Source organism: Dipodomys spectabilis, unplaced genomic scaffold (assembly GCF_019054845.1).
Source record: "Dipodomys spectabilis isolate Male_0828 unplaced genomic scaffold, ASM1905484v1 ptg000210l, whole genome shotgun sequence".
Taxonomy (NCBI): Eukaryota; Metazoa; Chordata; class Mammalia; order Rodentia; family Heteromyidae; genus Dipodomys; species Dipodomys spectabilis.
The window spans coordinates 500,833-513,236 of NW_024870887.1; positions in this window are offsets into that span (position 1 = coordinate 500,833).

A 12,404-nucleotide genomic window follows, 5' to 3' on the forward strand; every position below is an offset into this window, starting at 1 on the left:
AATATAATTAGACAATGGAATGTGATACAACAAATGTAAAAACTGAACTACAGATAGTATGGATGAGTTTTACAGACACCGAGATTGAAAGGAACAAGTCAGAGACAAAATATGCAATCTCTGTGATTCAATTTATATGGCAAAACGAATACATTTTGACAGAAGACAGATGTTGGTTGCTTTGTAGAGGGCATATAAGGGAAACTTTGGGACAGGAGCAATTGTTCCTAGATTGGTCTAGGTGTATAGGCTATGACCTTAAAATTGTGCACTGACTATAGAATGTCAACTTTTTAAACTTAAAAAAATAAATATCAAGTAAGTCTGTGATGCATCTATGCTTTGGGTACTTGTTTATTTCTCATCAAACTAGACAGACACAACCTATACACTATTCCATCCTTACAAGAAGGACTCAAGGGCACGCTGCTGGGAGTCTCCAACCTATGATCCTTTTTCCTATACTTTGACTAGAAGAGTAAGTCCTCTTTCGCCTGCAATGAACAGTTCTTGAATATGATGGACTCACAGCCTAAAGAGGACAGGATATGAGGTAAGAAGGGAGAGGTTGCATATATGGGGGAGGAGGCAGGGCTATATTCTGAGCTCTCTGACTACAGTAATAAATATTTACAGTAGAAACCATTGAAGCATCCATGATTCTATGTCCCCTCTGACCCTCAGGGGTTGAGTAACAATATGATGTCTTTACTATAGAAAATTGGGATGGCCATATGACACCGGACAAGCCCTTCTCCTACATGGTGTATTCTGGAGAAAGAAAATCAATTGGAAATAAATAAATTTAATTTAAAAGTTTGAAAAAAAAAAAAGGTAAAGCTGTTTTTGCCATGGTAACGAAGGTTTGCCCATACCCAGATTTACTTCGTTGACTGAAGTGGTTTTGTGGGTGTAAGTAATTTTTGAAGAACAAATTAAAAAGATTTTTTTATATGTCCCAATAGACAACAACATAGTTCTGGCTAATGGCACTTTCCATCTCTAGAATAATTACTTTTGTAATAATCTGTTTATTAATGAAGTGATCCACAAAATAGATAATAATTTCTTTAGATTTCAGAAAGAGATTGTTCCTTCCTTCTGCTTCACGTTGCTTTTTTGTTGTTGTTGCTCTTTTTATGTAGAAGTATGCTATGAAGTAACTCAAAATATGCTGTCAGATTTTCTTAGGTACAGCAGTTTGAGAAATGCAAGAAGGTTGAGTAAGTCCTCATTTATTGCATTGTAACCTTCAATTATTCTCTCTGATAACAGAAAAGACAATGGTTCTATACCTCTGTACATTTACTAAAATTCGTTGAATAGTACGCTTAAAAGTGATGGATTTTAGGGCATGGAAATTGTAACCTAATAAAGCTTTTCTTGAAAGAAAACAGATGGAACATTTTTAAGATTTTCTTTCCTGTTTTCCCCATCTTGCCATAGAAAAAAAAACTGAATGTTGAGAAGAGACATTACAAGGAACAATGGCAACCATGCAAAAACTAACTATTCAGCTCAGGAGCCTCAGTGTACCAAAAAACTGACCAACCAACATCAGGAAGATGTTAAATTGAAGAAATCAAGTCTCCTTTGGGGACACGGTACTTGTCAGAGTATGAGGCGACTAGTTTTAGAGCCCTAGCATGCATGCAGCCCTGGGTTCAATCCTTATACCAGAAAGAAAAAATACAGTGTTCCTTCTCATACCCTAAGATCACATATCTGAAATGAAAATGGAGTCTGTGTACTTCCTCTTGTGTTACTTGATAGTCTTACTACTTTTTTTTTTTTTTTACCATCACTGATTACCACTATGTCTAGTTCTCATGATGTCTGTGTAAATGTTGTACCCCAGGCACTGAACTTGGACCAGTTTGAGGACAGTTATGTTCCTCCTTGTGCTCTGTACCAGTGCTGAGGGCATACACACAAATGGCAGTAATGCCAGGCTCAGTAATTTGAGCTTGTGTCTTTCCTAGCCTAATGTCTGGCATAAAAGAGTTGTTCAAAAATATTACCTTGCTTCCCTTCTAGAATCTTAGGTATTCCATCAATTCTAACCCTGTATGGTTGAATTGATGAACACATGGCACCATGGTGAGCCATCTAGAAATCACCATCTCAGATCTCTGAAGTTGAACAAGAATCTGAACCCAATGGGTGGAAGACCCATCCACTCCTCTCCACCCTTCCAGTCACCCCATCATTCTACCACAATAAGGTCACAGCCCTGACCCCTAGGCAAGCCCTTCTGTACCCTCTGGACTCTCCTGCCCCCTCCCCTTGCTGGGTGCTGGTAGATACTACCTGTTATTATAGTGATGTTTTCATGTATTTATTCCTGAGATCTCTCTCCAACCAGGTGGGCACAGCCCACAAGAAGATTAGCTCTTTCCCTAGTACAGCCCAGCAAGCATCATGAGACCTGGGCTACATGGATTTCCAAATGATTGGGGTAGGGTACAATGGAAGGAAGAGGGCCAAACTATGATACACACACACTCTGTTCCAGAGCAGCTAATAGTAGAGTCAAAGTAGATCCCAGGTTCCTCAACATGGGCTCATTCTCTGCCCCAATTGTTTCTGGGCCAGTGTCTGGGGACACTTGCCTTTCCTTCCACCTTGTGTTGGATGAAGCCATGGATGTCCAGATGTAGGAAGCAATGTCCCAGCACAGGGAGCCTGCACAGGAGTCTCTGAGTACTTCAGCAGGGGGGGAGCAGGGGTTTCAATAGGATGCTGCACTTTTCTGTCCCCCAGGCCTAAATGCCATCAGGACAATGCTGCTGCTGAGCTGTCGCCTCACAGAATCACCAGGCTTTTAACCTGCATTCCTGGAATCTTTTTACACTCTCCCTGACAACTCTGTTACTCTGGGTTAAAAACAAACTTTTGCAGCTGTGTAACCTTTAGTCTGCAAAGATTGTCAGATCTGAATTCAGAAAATAACACTGTTCCAAACACATGTATCTGAGAAGACCCAAGGTGAGGAAATCCAGGAAGTGAAACTGCTGTTAGCTGAAGATGCTAAGGAGATATAGCAGGAAGAGGCCAGTTAAATGGAATATGAGCCAGAAATGTCTAACTTAGGTTATGTTTTAGAAAAATAAGCTGCAATAACGTCCCCAGGAAATCAACACCATTAAGGAAAAAGTAATTATTAGTGCTCAGAGTTATAGGCTCAGAATAATAACAGAGACAGTACAACCTCAAAATGGTTCTAGCCTGGCATTTAGAGTTAGAATGGGTTCAAATCCTAGCACTGGGTTCATGGCACTGCTGTGTGTTTACTTACCTTGTCTGTGCTGTGTTTGTCTGCTTAAGTAGAAATGATGCCTACCTTTCCAAAATAGTGAGGGGATTTGATTAAATGAAGCAAGATATAAAGGGCTTTATTCGAGTCATAATAATGGTTTCCCCTAAAATAAATGGTAGTCCTAATTCTCCAAAGCTGTGAATGTTACTTTTCATGGCAAAAAGAGCTGCACAGATGTGATAAAAGGCCTTGAAATGGATGATAAATTGATGTGGGGAGTGTGTGTGTGTGTGTGTGTGTGTGTGTGTGTGTGTGTGTGTGTGTGTGTGTGTGTGTGTGTGTGTGTGTGTGTGTATGAGATGATACTAGGGTTTGAACTCAGAGCCTAGTCATTTTCCCATAGCTTCTTCTTTCAAGGCTGGTGCTCTGCCACATGAGCCACATCTCTACTTCTGTCTTTTTGCTTGTTAAGAGGAGCTAAGAGTCTTTTGGTTTTGCTTGCCTGGGCTGACTTTGAACCATAATACTCAGATCTCAGCCTCTTCAGTAGTTAAGATTACAGGCATGAGCCATAATACTCAGATCTCAGCCTCTTCAGTAGCTAAGATTACAGGCACGAGCCACCAATACCTGGCAGGGCTGTTTAGATAAATCCCACGTAGTCATGGGACTCCTTCCAAGACATAGTCAGAGACAGCAAAGTGATGACATGTTTTGCTGCTAGCCTTGAATATACAGAAAGATCCAGGGAGCACAGGCAGCCTTCAAAGATGGAAAAGCAAGAGAATGGATTCTTCCCTAGGGCCTCCTGAAGGAACACAGCCCTACAGACACCTTGAGTTTGGACTTGTGACATAAAATAAGACACGGGAAGTGTTTCAAGCCACTGATTCTGTGCTAACTTGCTACATCAGCACAAGGAAACCAGACAGAGCTCCAGAGCTTGCTCTTATGCATGCCTGGCAAACTTTGAGTTCTCAAAAAACAGTGAGCAATAATGGAAGGTACTGATATCTAGAAAGACTTTGGTGTCATATGTGGTCAAGCAACCCCTCCTTCCAAGACCTCCTACCTAGATTTCCTACTTTTTACCCTATCTCTGTTAGCAGATACCCCTACTCTCTGAGTAGCTCCTCCCTTTCAGACATCTGGGATGTGGTTATAGAAAGTTCATTCCCCAGAAAGTGGGGTAGAGGGGACTTCAGTGACTTATTGGATCCTTTATCTAAGTCTGAACCCCTCTGCTCCAACAGCCATCAAATAATTGTATATTCAGCTCAGCCTAATCCAGGAAGCTCCATAGCTAAACTCTGGAGTGTCCTAATGATCATACTGACCTTTCCTTCATTTTTGCTCAATGGCAAGAATCCTCCACATTCCCCAGTGACATGCTGTATATTCTTTATTGGACATTTCTAGCATCTTATAAAAGAGAATTCACAAATAAATGCCACCTCCCAGGTACCATGGGGAGCCCAAAGAGTGTCCTCACTACTCTTCCCTAATTCATCCTAAGACTACTGCACTGGGTTTGGAGCACTGAACAACACAACTGACTGGTACTGCCATACTATGCACTGGAGTAACTGGCTTCTCTGTAGCCCTGACCTCCTAAGAGACCGTTTAAACACAGATGCCCATTGTTACTTTTCTCTGTTTCATCTCTCACCATTCCATTTAGCTTAGCATGCTAGCCCGTTCTTTGGGCCTTGTCATGTCAAATAAAATATTCTCCACATGTCATCTCAAAATCTGTTAAGTATTAACTAAGTCATTTACGTTGCAACACTAATAAAATATCAAACAGGACCAGGGCTGTAACTTAATTAGAAATTTATTTTCACAATGACATTGATCAGTATCTTCAGGCACGGCCATAAAACAATTCTAAATCCACCTACTAAGCATACAAGTCTGCGGTCGAAATTACAGTTGTCCCTTGGTTCTAGGACCAAAATCAAGGATGTTCAAGTCCTTTATTAAAAATGGCAAGATGGATGCTGGTGGTTCATGCTCTTAATCCTAGCTACTCAGAAGACTAAGATCTAAAGATAACAGTTTGAAGCCAGCTCAGGCAGGAAAGTTTAGGATAATCTTATCTCTAATTAACCACCAAAAGTCAAAAGTGGAGGAGTGGATCAAGTGGTAGAGTAGAAACCTTGAGTGAAAAAGCCAAACAAAAGCAAGAGGCTCTGAGTTCAAGCCTCAGTCCCAGCACACACTCACATGCACACACATACACACACATATGCACACAGACACAATAACATAGTATATACGTACCCTCCTGTATATGTCAAGTCATCTCTAGATTATTTATAATACCCAATATGATATAACTACTATGTAGTTATTATATTATATTGCTTAGGAAATAATGGCCAAAATATATTAAACATGTTTAATATATATTTTTCAAATTTTTTTTTTATTTTATTTTTTTTTGGGTCCAGTCGTGGGGCCTGAACTCTGGGCCTGGGCACTGTCCCTCAGCTCTTCAGCTCAAGGCTAGCGCTCTACCACTTGAGCCACAGCGCCACTTCTGGCTTTTTTCTTTTTGCTTATGTGGTACTGAGGAATCGAACCCAGGGCCTCAGGCATGCAAGGCAAGCGCTTTAACACTGAGCCACCTTCCCAGCCCTATTTTTCAAATATTTTTGATCCTTGGCTTAGCAAACCCACAGATGTAGAGGGTGGCCTACTGTACTCTGTCTTGTATATGTAAATTTATCATGCTACTTCCTGGCAAAGGCCAGGCTTTGGTGTGCTTTGTGTGGACTATAACTTTACACAATTCCCTGACATAATAACTTAGCAAGTCTATTACAAAAATAGGAATACTTTGTTGTGGCTTGTATTTAAAGAACCCACACAAGCTTCTAGAGAATTCTGCTCCATTTCTTATGCATTCACAAATCAGCCTAACTAATCTGATCAGGGGACTTAATGAGGATGGATAGGATATCCCCACTTCTGTGGTTGCAGAATTGTCCCTCCTCTTTACTAATCAGAACTGTATTTTGCTATCCCTGGTGCTCAGCTTCTTTCATAGTCTTCACATACCTTAAGCATTACCAGCAAAGGCTCTGCAGCTTCAGCGGTGAGTTCTCTCCAGTCCCTAGAGTGTAATTTGTCCTGGCCAAGAGACTTGAGCTCATTTACAGCAGCCTGGTACTGTTAGAATCTCTTTACTCATCTTGAACTTCAATTTTCTCTTACCAAAGTTTTCTTTTTCTTTTTAGTCAGTAAATTGTTCTCCTTGGCGGAGATCAAGGAAGCCAAGATGTACCTCCCACCTCTCTCTCCTCCTTTCCTCCCTCCCTCTTCCCTTTCTCCCTCCTCTCCCTCCCCCTTCCTTTCCTCTCTCTTTTCCCAAATGCAAATAGCTTCCTGTCACTTTGCCTTAAGCCCAGGCTTCCCTTTGCCCCCAGTAGTGATCCTTAAAACTCCTTGGAGGCACTAGTTGAGGTGGCAAGGGGCAGATTCTCTAACTTTCCTCACAGAGGCTGAGTCATTTTCTGTGTTAAGCGAATACTAAATGCTAAAACACGTTTTTTAAAATGTATGGTAGTTCAATGGTTATTTTTCATTCTCATAAATCCCCAAAATGAGTATTCCAGATCAAGTGGAGAGCCATCTCCAAATAGTCATTCAGAGTGCAATTTTTCCTCAATTTTGATAATTCGTCATTTTCAACATAAGGCTGTCCAAGATTCTTAGGCTTGTCTCCAGCAACATAGAGGAAGCTATGAGAAAGTACAGGGCCAGGTCTGGGAATGTCACAAGTTTATTTACATTCCATTAGCTTGAACTTAGTTGCATTAAGTGCATCTCACATGAGTGAAGGAGGTTAGGAAATAGAGTCTGCATAAGATTATATCAACTACAAAATACATTAACTGCAAAAGATGGTGGGTGATGTCTACCTGCAAAGAACACTGGGAAATGTAGTTTTGCTACAGAGTGCTGGGAAATGTAGTACAAAAAGAGAAAAGCTATGGTAGAGAATCTGCCCATGTGGATGAGAGGTTAGGTTTAGGATTTTGCATGTTCACAAGCTTCCCAGGTGATTCTGATGTAGGGACCTACTTTGAACATCACAGTCTGTTCATCTCTAGTGCAGGCTCCCAAGGCCATTACACAGAGGCCTCCATGTTCCTCTCATCTCCATAACTAACTTCTTGCTATCATATTAAGTATCAACAGTTCCCTTACCTATATGCCCTATTACCCCTCAGTATTGAGTAGTTCTTATTTCCCTATTCTCTTTCTCACTGTTCACTTGGCACATTCCTGCTTCAAGACTTGAGGTAAATGTAATTTCTTCTGTACTACCTCCCTATCCTAAAGTGCCCTATCCTAAAGTCCCTCTTCTATGTGGACTGAATCACATGCCACTGATCATGCCATTTGGCATTCATTTATACGTCTGCCTTCCCATCAGGCTTAGAAATCCTTAAGGGCAGTGACCTTTTCTTAATTATCTTTGTATCCTCAATACCTGACACCTTGCCTGGTATAAAGTGGTATTTAGTAAGAGTTTGCGCCACAGAAATCCTTAGTGTTGTACAACTTACCATAATCACTAATCAGTTCCTTTTCTGATTTTCTGCTCTTGTCAAATAAGAAAAGCATTTTTTGTTATTCTTACAATTTTGCTGCTTTAAGTAGACCTCATTAGCAAATTAGGTTTGTGCATCTCTATGGTGTTTATGATACTTCTCTTCCTTTCTCTCTTTCCCATTGTACCCAAAAGTGACATTCCCTGGCTGTCACTAGTTTCATCAACATGCATTTCAACCTTATAACATTGGCAATTAATTAGACATGAAAATTTCTACCAAGATATACCCTGTCTTCTTGAGGATTCTTCCCTTTTAAAGTCTTACACCCACTGATTTCCTGAGAGTTTATAAAAGCCTGAATGTTTGTAATTCATGAAACACAACTTTCCATGCTCATTCTTCCATTCTGTGAACATCATGGAATCTAAGATGCTATTGAGGTAGCCAGGCTCTAAGATGGTATCCAGCAATTCCCACATTAAACCAGGGTCCTACTTTCTTACAGTAAACCAGGATTGACCTATATGTTCTTTTTATCTCTCTTATTCTCCCCACCCCTCTCCACTTGCTGCTTAGGTAAAAACTAGCTGCCATGTCTTGAGGTAGTATATGAGGCTCATATGAAAGGAACCAAGGCCTACAGACAACATCTCCATGAATGAACTTGGGAAGGAATCTTCCCACCCCAGTATAGTCTTGAGATGAGTATAACTCCAGCTGAAGTCTGACTATGGCATCATGAGAATCCTTGAGTCAAAACCACCCAGCTACACTCCCTAGGATTCTTGACATAGTGTAAGATTAATGAAAGCTTGCTATTTTAAGCTGCCAACTTTGGGGTAAAACCAAAGGCAGATAATACAATTAGACTTGTTACATCTTTTATCATCTTAACTTCCAGGCTTCTTCAGGTAAGACTTCAAGTGCCATGAAAATTGTACTGTGTCTCATTCCGGCTTCACGGTTCAGCAATGAGCCACCCATTCTCCAGCCATCTAGATGACGCCTGTCTGATGAGGTACCTGCCTGATAGGGCATCTGTCTCTCCCTTTATGTGTCTGAGTCAAAACGTTTACATTCAGAAGTAGTCAATTTTCATGTCTTTTGATATAAGGATTATGAAAAACAATTTAAAATAAAAAAGAAAGTTGGGCTCTGGTGGCTCACATCTATAATCCTAGTCACTCGAGAGAGGCTGAGATCTGAGGACTATGCTTCAAAGTTAACCATCAAAAAGCCAGAATCAGAGGTATGGCTCAAGTGGTAATGTGCCATCCTTGAGCAAAAAATCTAAGCAAGAGTAAGTTCAAGCCCCACTACCAGCACCAAAAATAAAGAAAAATAAACTTTTATACAATGGCTGTCACATAGGAAATGTTAAATGAATATTTGCTATTACTGACATTTTCATCCTTAATACATCATTATTTTATATGTTTTCACCTCAACCCATAGTTCTGTTGTTTTGGAAAAATACAAATCAACTTCCACATGTCACTATTTCCAATAAAAATTTCCCTGATTATAATGATTAGATCCTATCTGCCCCTTTTCAAAATCTTAATATCAATTTAATTGGATTTACCCTGTAGTTGGAATATAAGGATCTCAGATTCCAAATACTGTTCTCCTCCCGAGTCCTTCTTTCCAAGCTTTTCTAACCCTGCCTATTCTAATGTTTTGATTTTAGTGGTTTCTAGTGAAATTTTACGTTAGTCAGAACTCTGGCTGGTTTTGAAATTGAAGTTATATTGGAATTATTGATGGTTCAATCAGGGAAGAGATACCTGTTGCTCTCTAAGAGAATTCACCATTATCTAAAGGAATTGTGTCTAATTTGCAACCTTTTCCCAGAATCTGGAATAATAAGTAAATTCATAAAGCATTGAGGTGATTTTTTAAATAAAAATCTTCTGATAAATATATTTTAAGAGCCAGGCACTGGTAGCTTAATACCTGTAATCCAAGCTAATCAGGAGGCTGAGATAGGAGTATTGTGATTCAAAGCCAGCCCAAGCAGTCTGTGTGATTCTTATATCCAATTAACCAGCAAAATCCCAGAAGTGGTAGAGTAAAAGCTTTGAGCAGAAAAAGCTAAGGGAGTTACCTATGCTCCAAGTTCAAGCTCCAGTTCTGGCATGATATATATAGATAGATAGATAGATAGATAGATAGATAGATAGATAGATATACATATATATATATATATATATATATATATGCCAGAGAGATGTGAAAAATGTTAATATACAGGCTGTAGGTAGTATCATTACACATTTCCATGATTGGCACTTCCAAAATTCTAGCTATTTCCATCTCCACAGCACTACATTGTTCATTTTAAACTGTCTCATATTTAAGCAGTTTCTATGTAAAAGGTTTGAGGACCTGATAAAAATGTGCCTATGATCGGGAGAGTCTAATTGTCACAATCTATTCATGGAGACATAGAGGTCTCTTACCCATCTCCTCCCTTTGGATGTTGTCTATTCTGTTTTGCACCTAAAGACCTTCTTTGGTCCCATGGTTTAACCTATAAATTGCTCAAGACCTTTTGGATGTAACTAAGAGTTAAGTCTTAAGTGAATAAAAATAAAATGTGTTTATGAGCAGTTGTATGTCAGTAAACTTTCTAATAAATCAGCCATAGATTAAACATCCAAGAGAAAAACAAGTTGCCCCTCAAACAAACCTATATCTACTTTGGGGAATGCAAATTAGTAATCATTTGTTTTATAATTTTGAATTTTCAAACTCACATTTTCTTACAGCAAGGTAGTTCAAGACCAGATGGTAACTTGTCACAGGCTTTGGGCTATTTTGAGGTCCCCTGTAAAATTCAGTAGGTACCCTGAGTTCAGGCCCTAATTTCTTTTTGGTAACTATTTAGCTACTCACTTACCTTATCATCCTTGGTTTCCTGGAGGCATAACTTCTACATAATGTGACTAACATTCAAGTTTCTGCTGGCTACGGGCTTGAAATTCTTTCTCCCGGACTCCTCTGAAGGGTGAGGCTTAACAAATTCCGGTCGAGAGCATCCTGAAATGGAAACACAGAATTTCATATTCTCAAGGACCCTTAATAGCTGAAACCATGAAGATACTTCACTTCATGTTGCAAACCCAAGTTTATCTCAAACTCTGTTGACTGAGTGAAGTTTGACTCTGAACACTTCTGTCTGTAGGGAAAATCCGGAAAATGTTCCCTGGAGGAAGGGCTGCCTATGGCTTGGGAACACAATAGGCTACATCTGCTTCAGGAGTAGAGATAAACAGTAACACCTGAGACCAAGCCCTGGCCACAGCACTGTTCATTAAGTTGTGGATGAAAATGAGATTTGCTGCCTAAAGTGCCTCACGCGCTGCGCCTCTCAATCTCTCACTGTTCTCCTTCTATACCTCAAGGAGACTGTGAGACATAGTCAGCCACCTGATTCCAGGTAGAGAACAGACAGAAGCAAGGGTTTCTAGACATGATCAAGGCAGAGAAGTCACTTATCCTCAATGGGTGATGACTATCCCTGGTCCAATTGAAAGCTTCAAAATGATCACACTTATGGCATGATTCCAGCCTTCAATCCTGCCATAAATCAAAGGGAAATGATCAACATTTAGCACTGATGGATTCTGGAGTACAACAGGCGTTAGACAAATATTTAACCTTCTTACTATTAAAAAAACAAAAAAAACTTCAAAAATGCCAAAATTATGCCTGCAATCTCAGCACTCAGGAGGTAGAGGCAGGAGGATCAGGAATTTAAGGCCAGCCTGGACTATGTAGAATAACTCTTTCTGGGGGAAAAAAATGCGAAGAACTATCAGGATTCAATCTTTTCTTAACAGTCTCCTGAATTTTATCCTTAGCAAAACGCTTCAGTGAGTGAAAGAATCTTTTAAAATGCAATTAAATTTCCCTTACCATATCCTACCAATTGTTTGAGTCTTAACTTTTATACTCTCTCATAGAGAAACACTGGCCTTTTCTTAGACATTGAAAAGTAAAATGGAAGTTTGATCATTATAAATAATTCATCAACCAATAAATATGTACTAAGCAGCTATGAAATCCATTCCTCTAGCCTCTGGGGATGGAGAGTCACGTTATCAATGAGGAAAGTAGAAGCTACTCTCTGAAACACCTAAACAGTGTCTCCTGTCAGTTTGGGAGTCAGAGCCACCCAGGAAAATTGTTTCGTGGATCCATCTAATTAGCACTCCTGCCACCTGCAGACAAGTGGTACTAAAAAAGGTGCTGAATTCCTGCCATTGAGAATCCAAAAAAAGACATCACTGGCTTCATTCTTAATCTTAGAGAATCTTTATATTTTACTGCTTTGGGCCGATAAAGGAGTTACACTTTCATCTTTATCCTAAAGAAGTGGCTGTTAGCAACAAGTTCTGTTTTAGAAACCACCCTATGGCAATCAGTCTCTTACTCATCAGCCCCTCAGTCACTGGACCTCAGGGCCCTTGCCTGGCCTCCACTCCCTCAGCCTCCCAAAGAGTCCTCCCTTCCCCTCAGCTTCACTCTGAAGCCTTCCCTCTCCCTCCCCAAGAAAGTCATCTGACCAGTCTTGC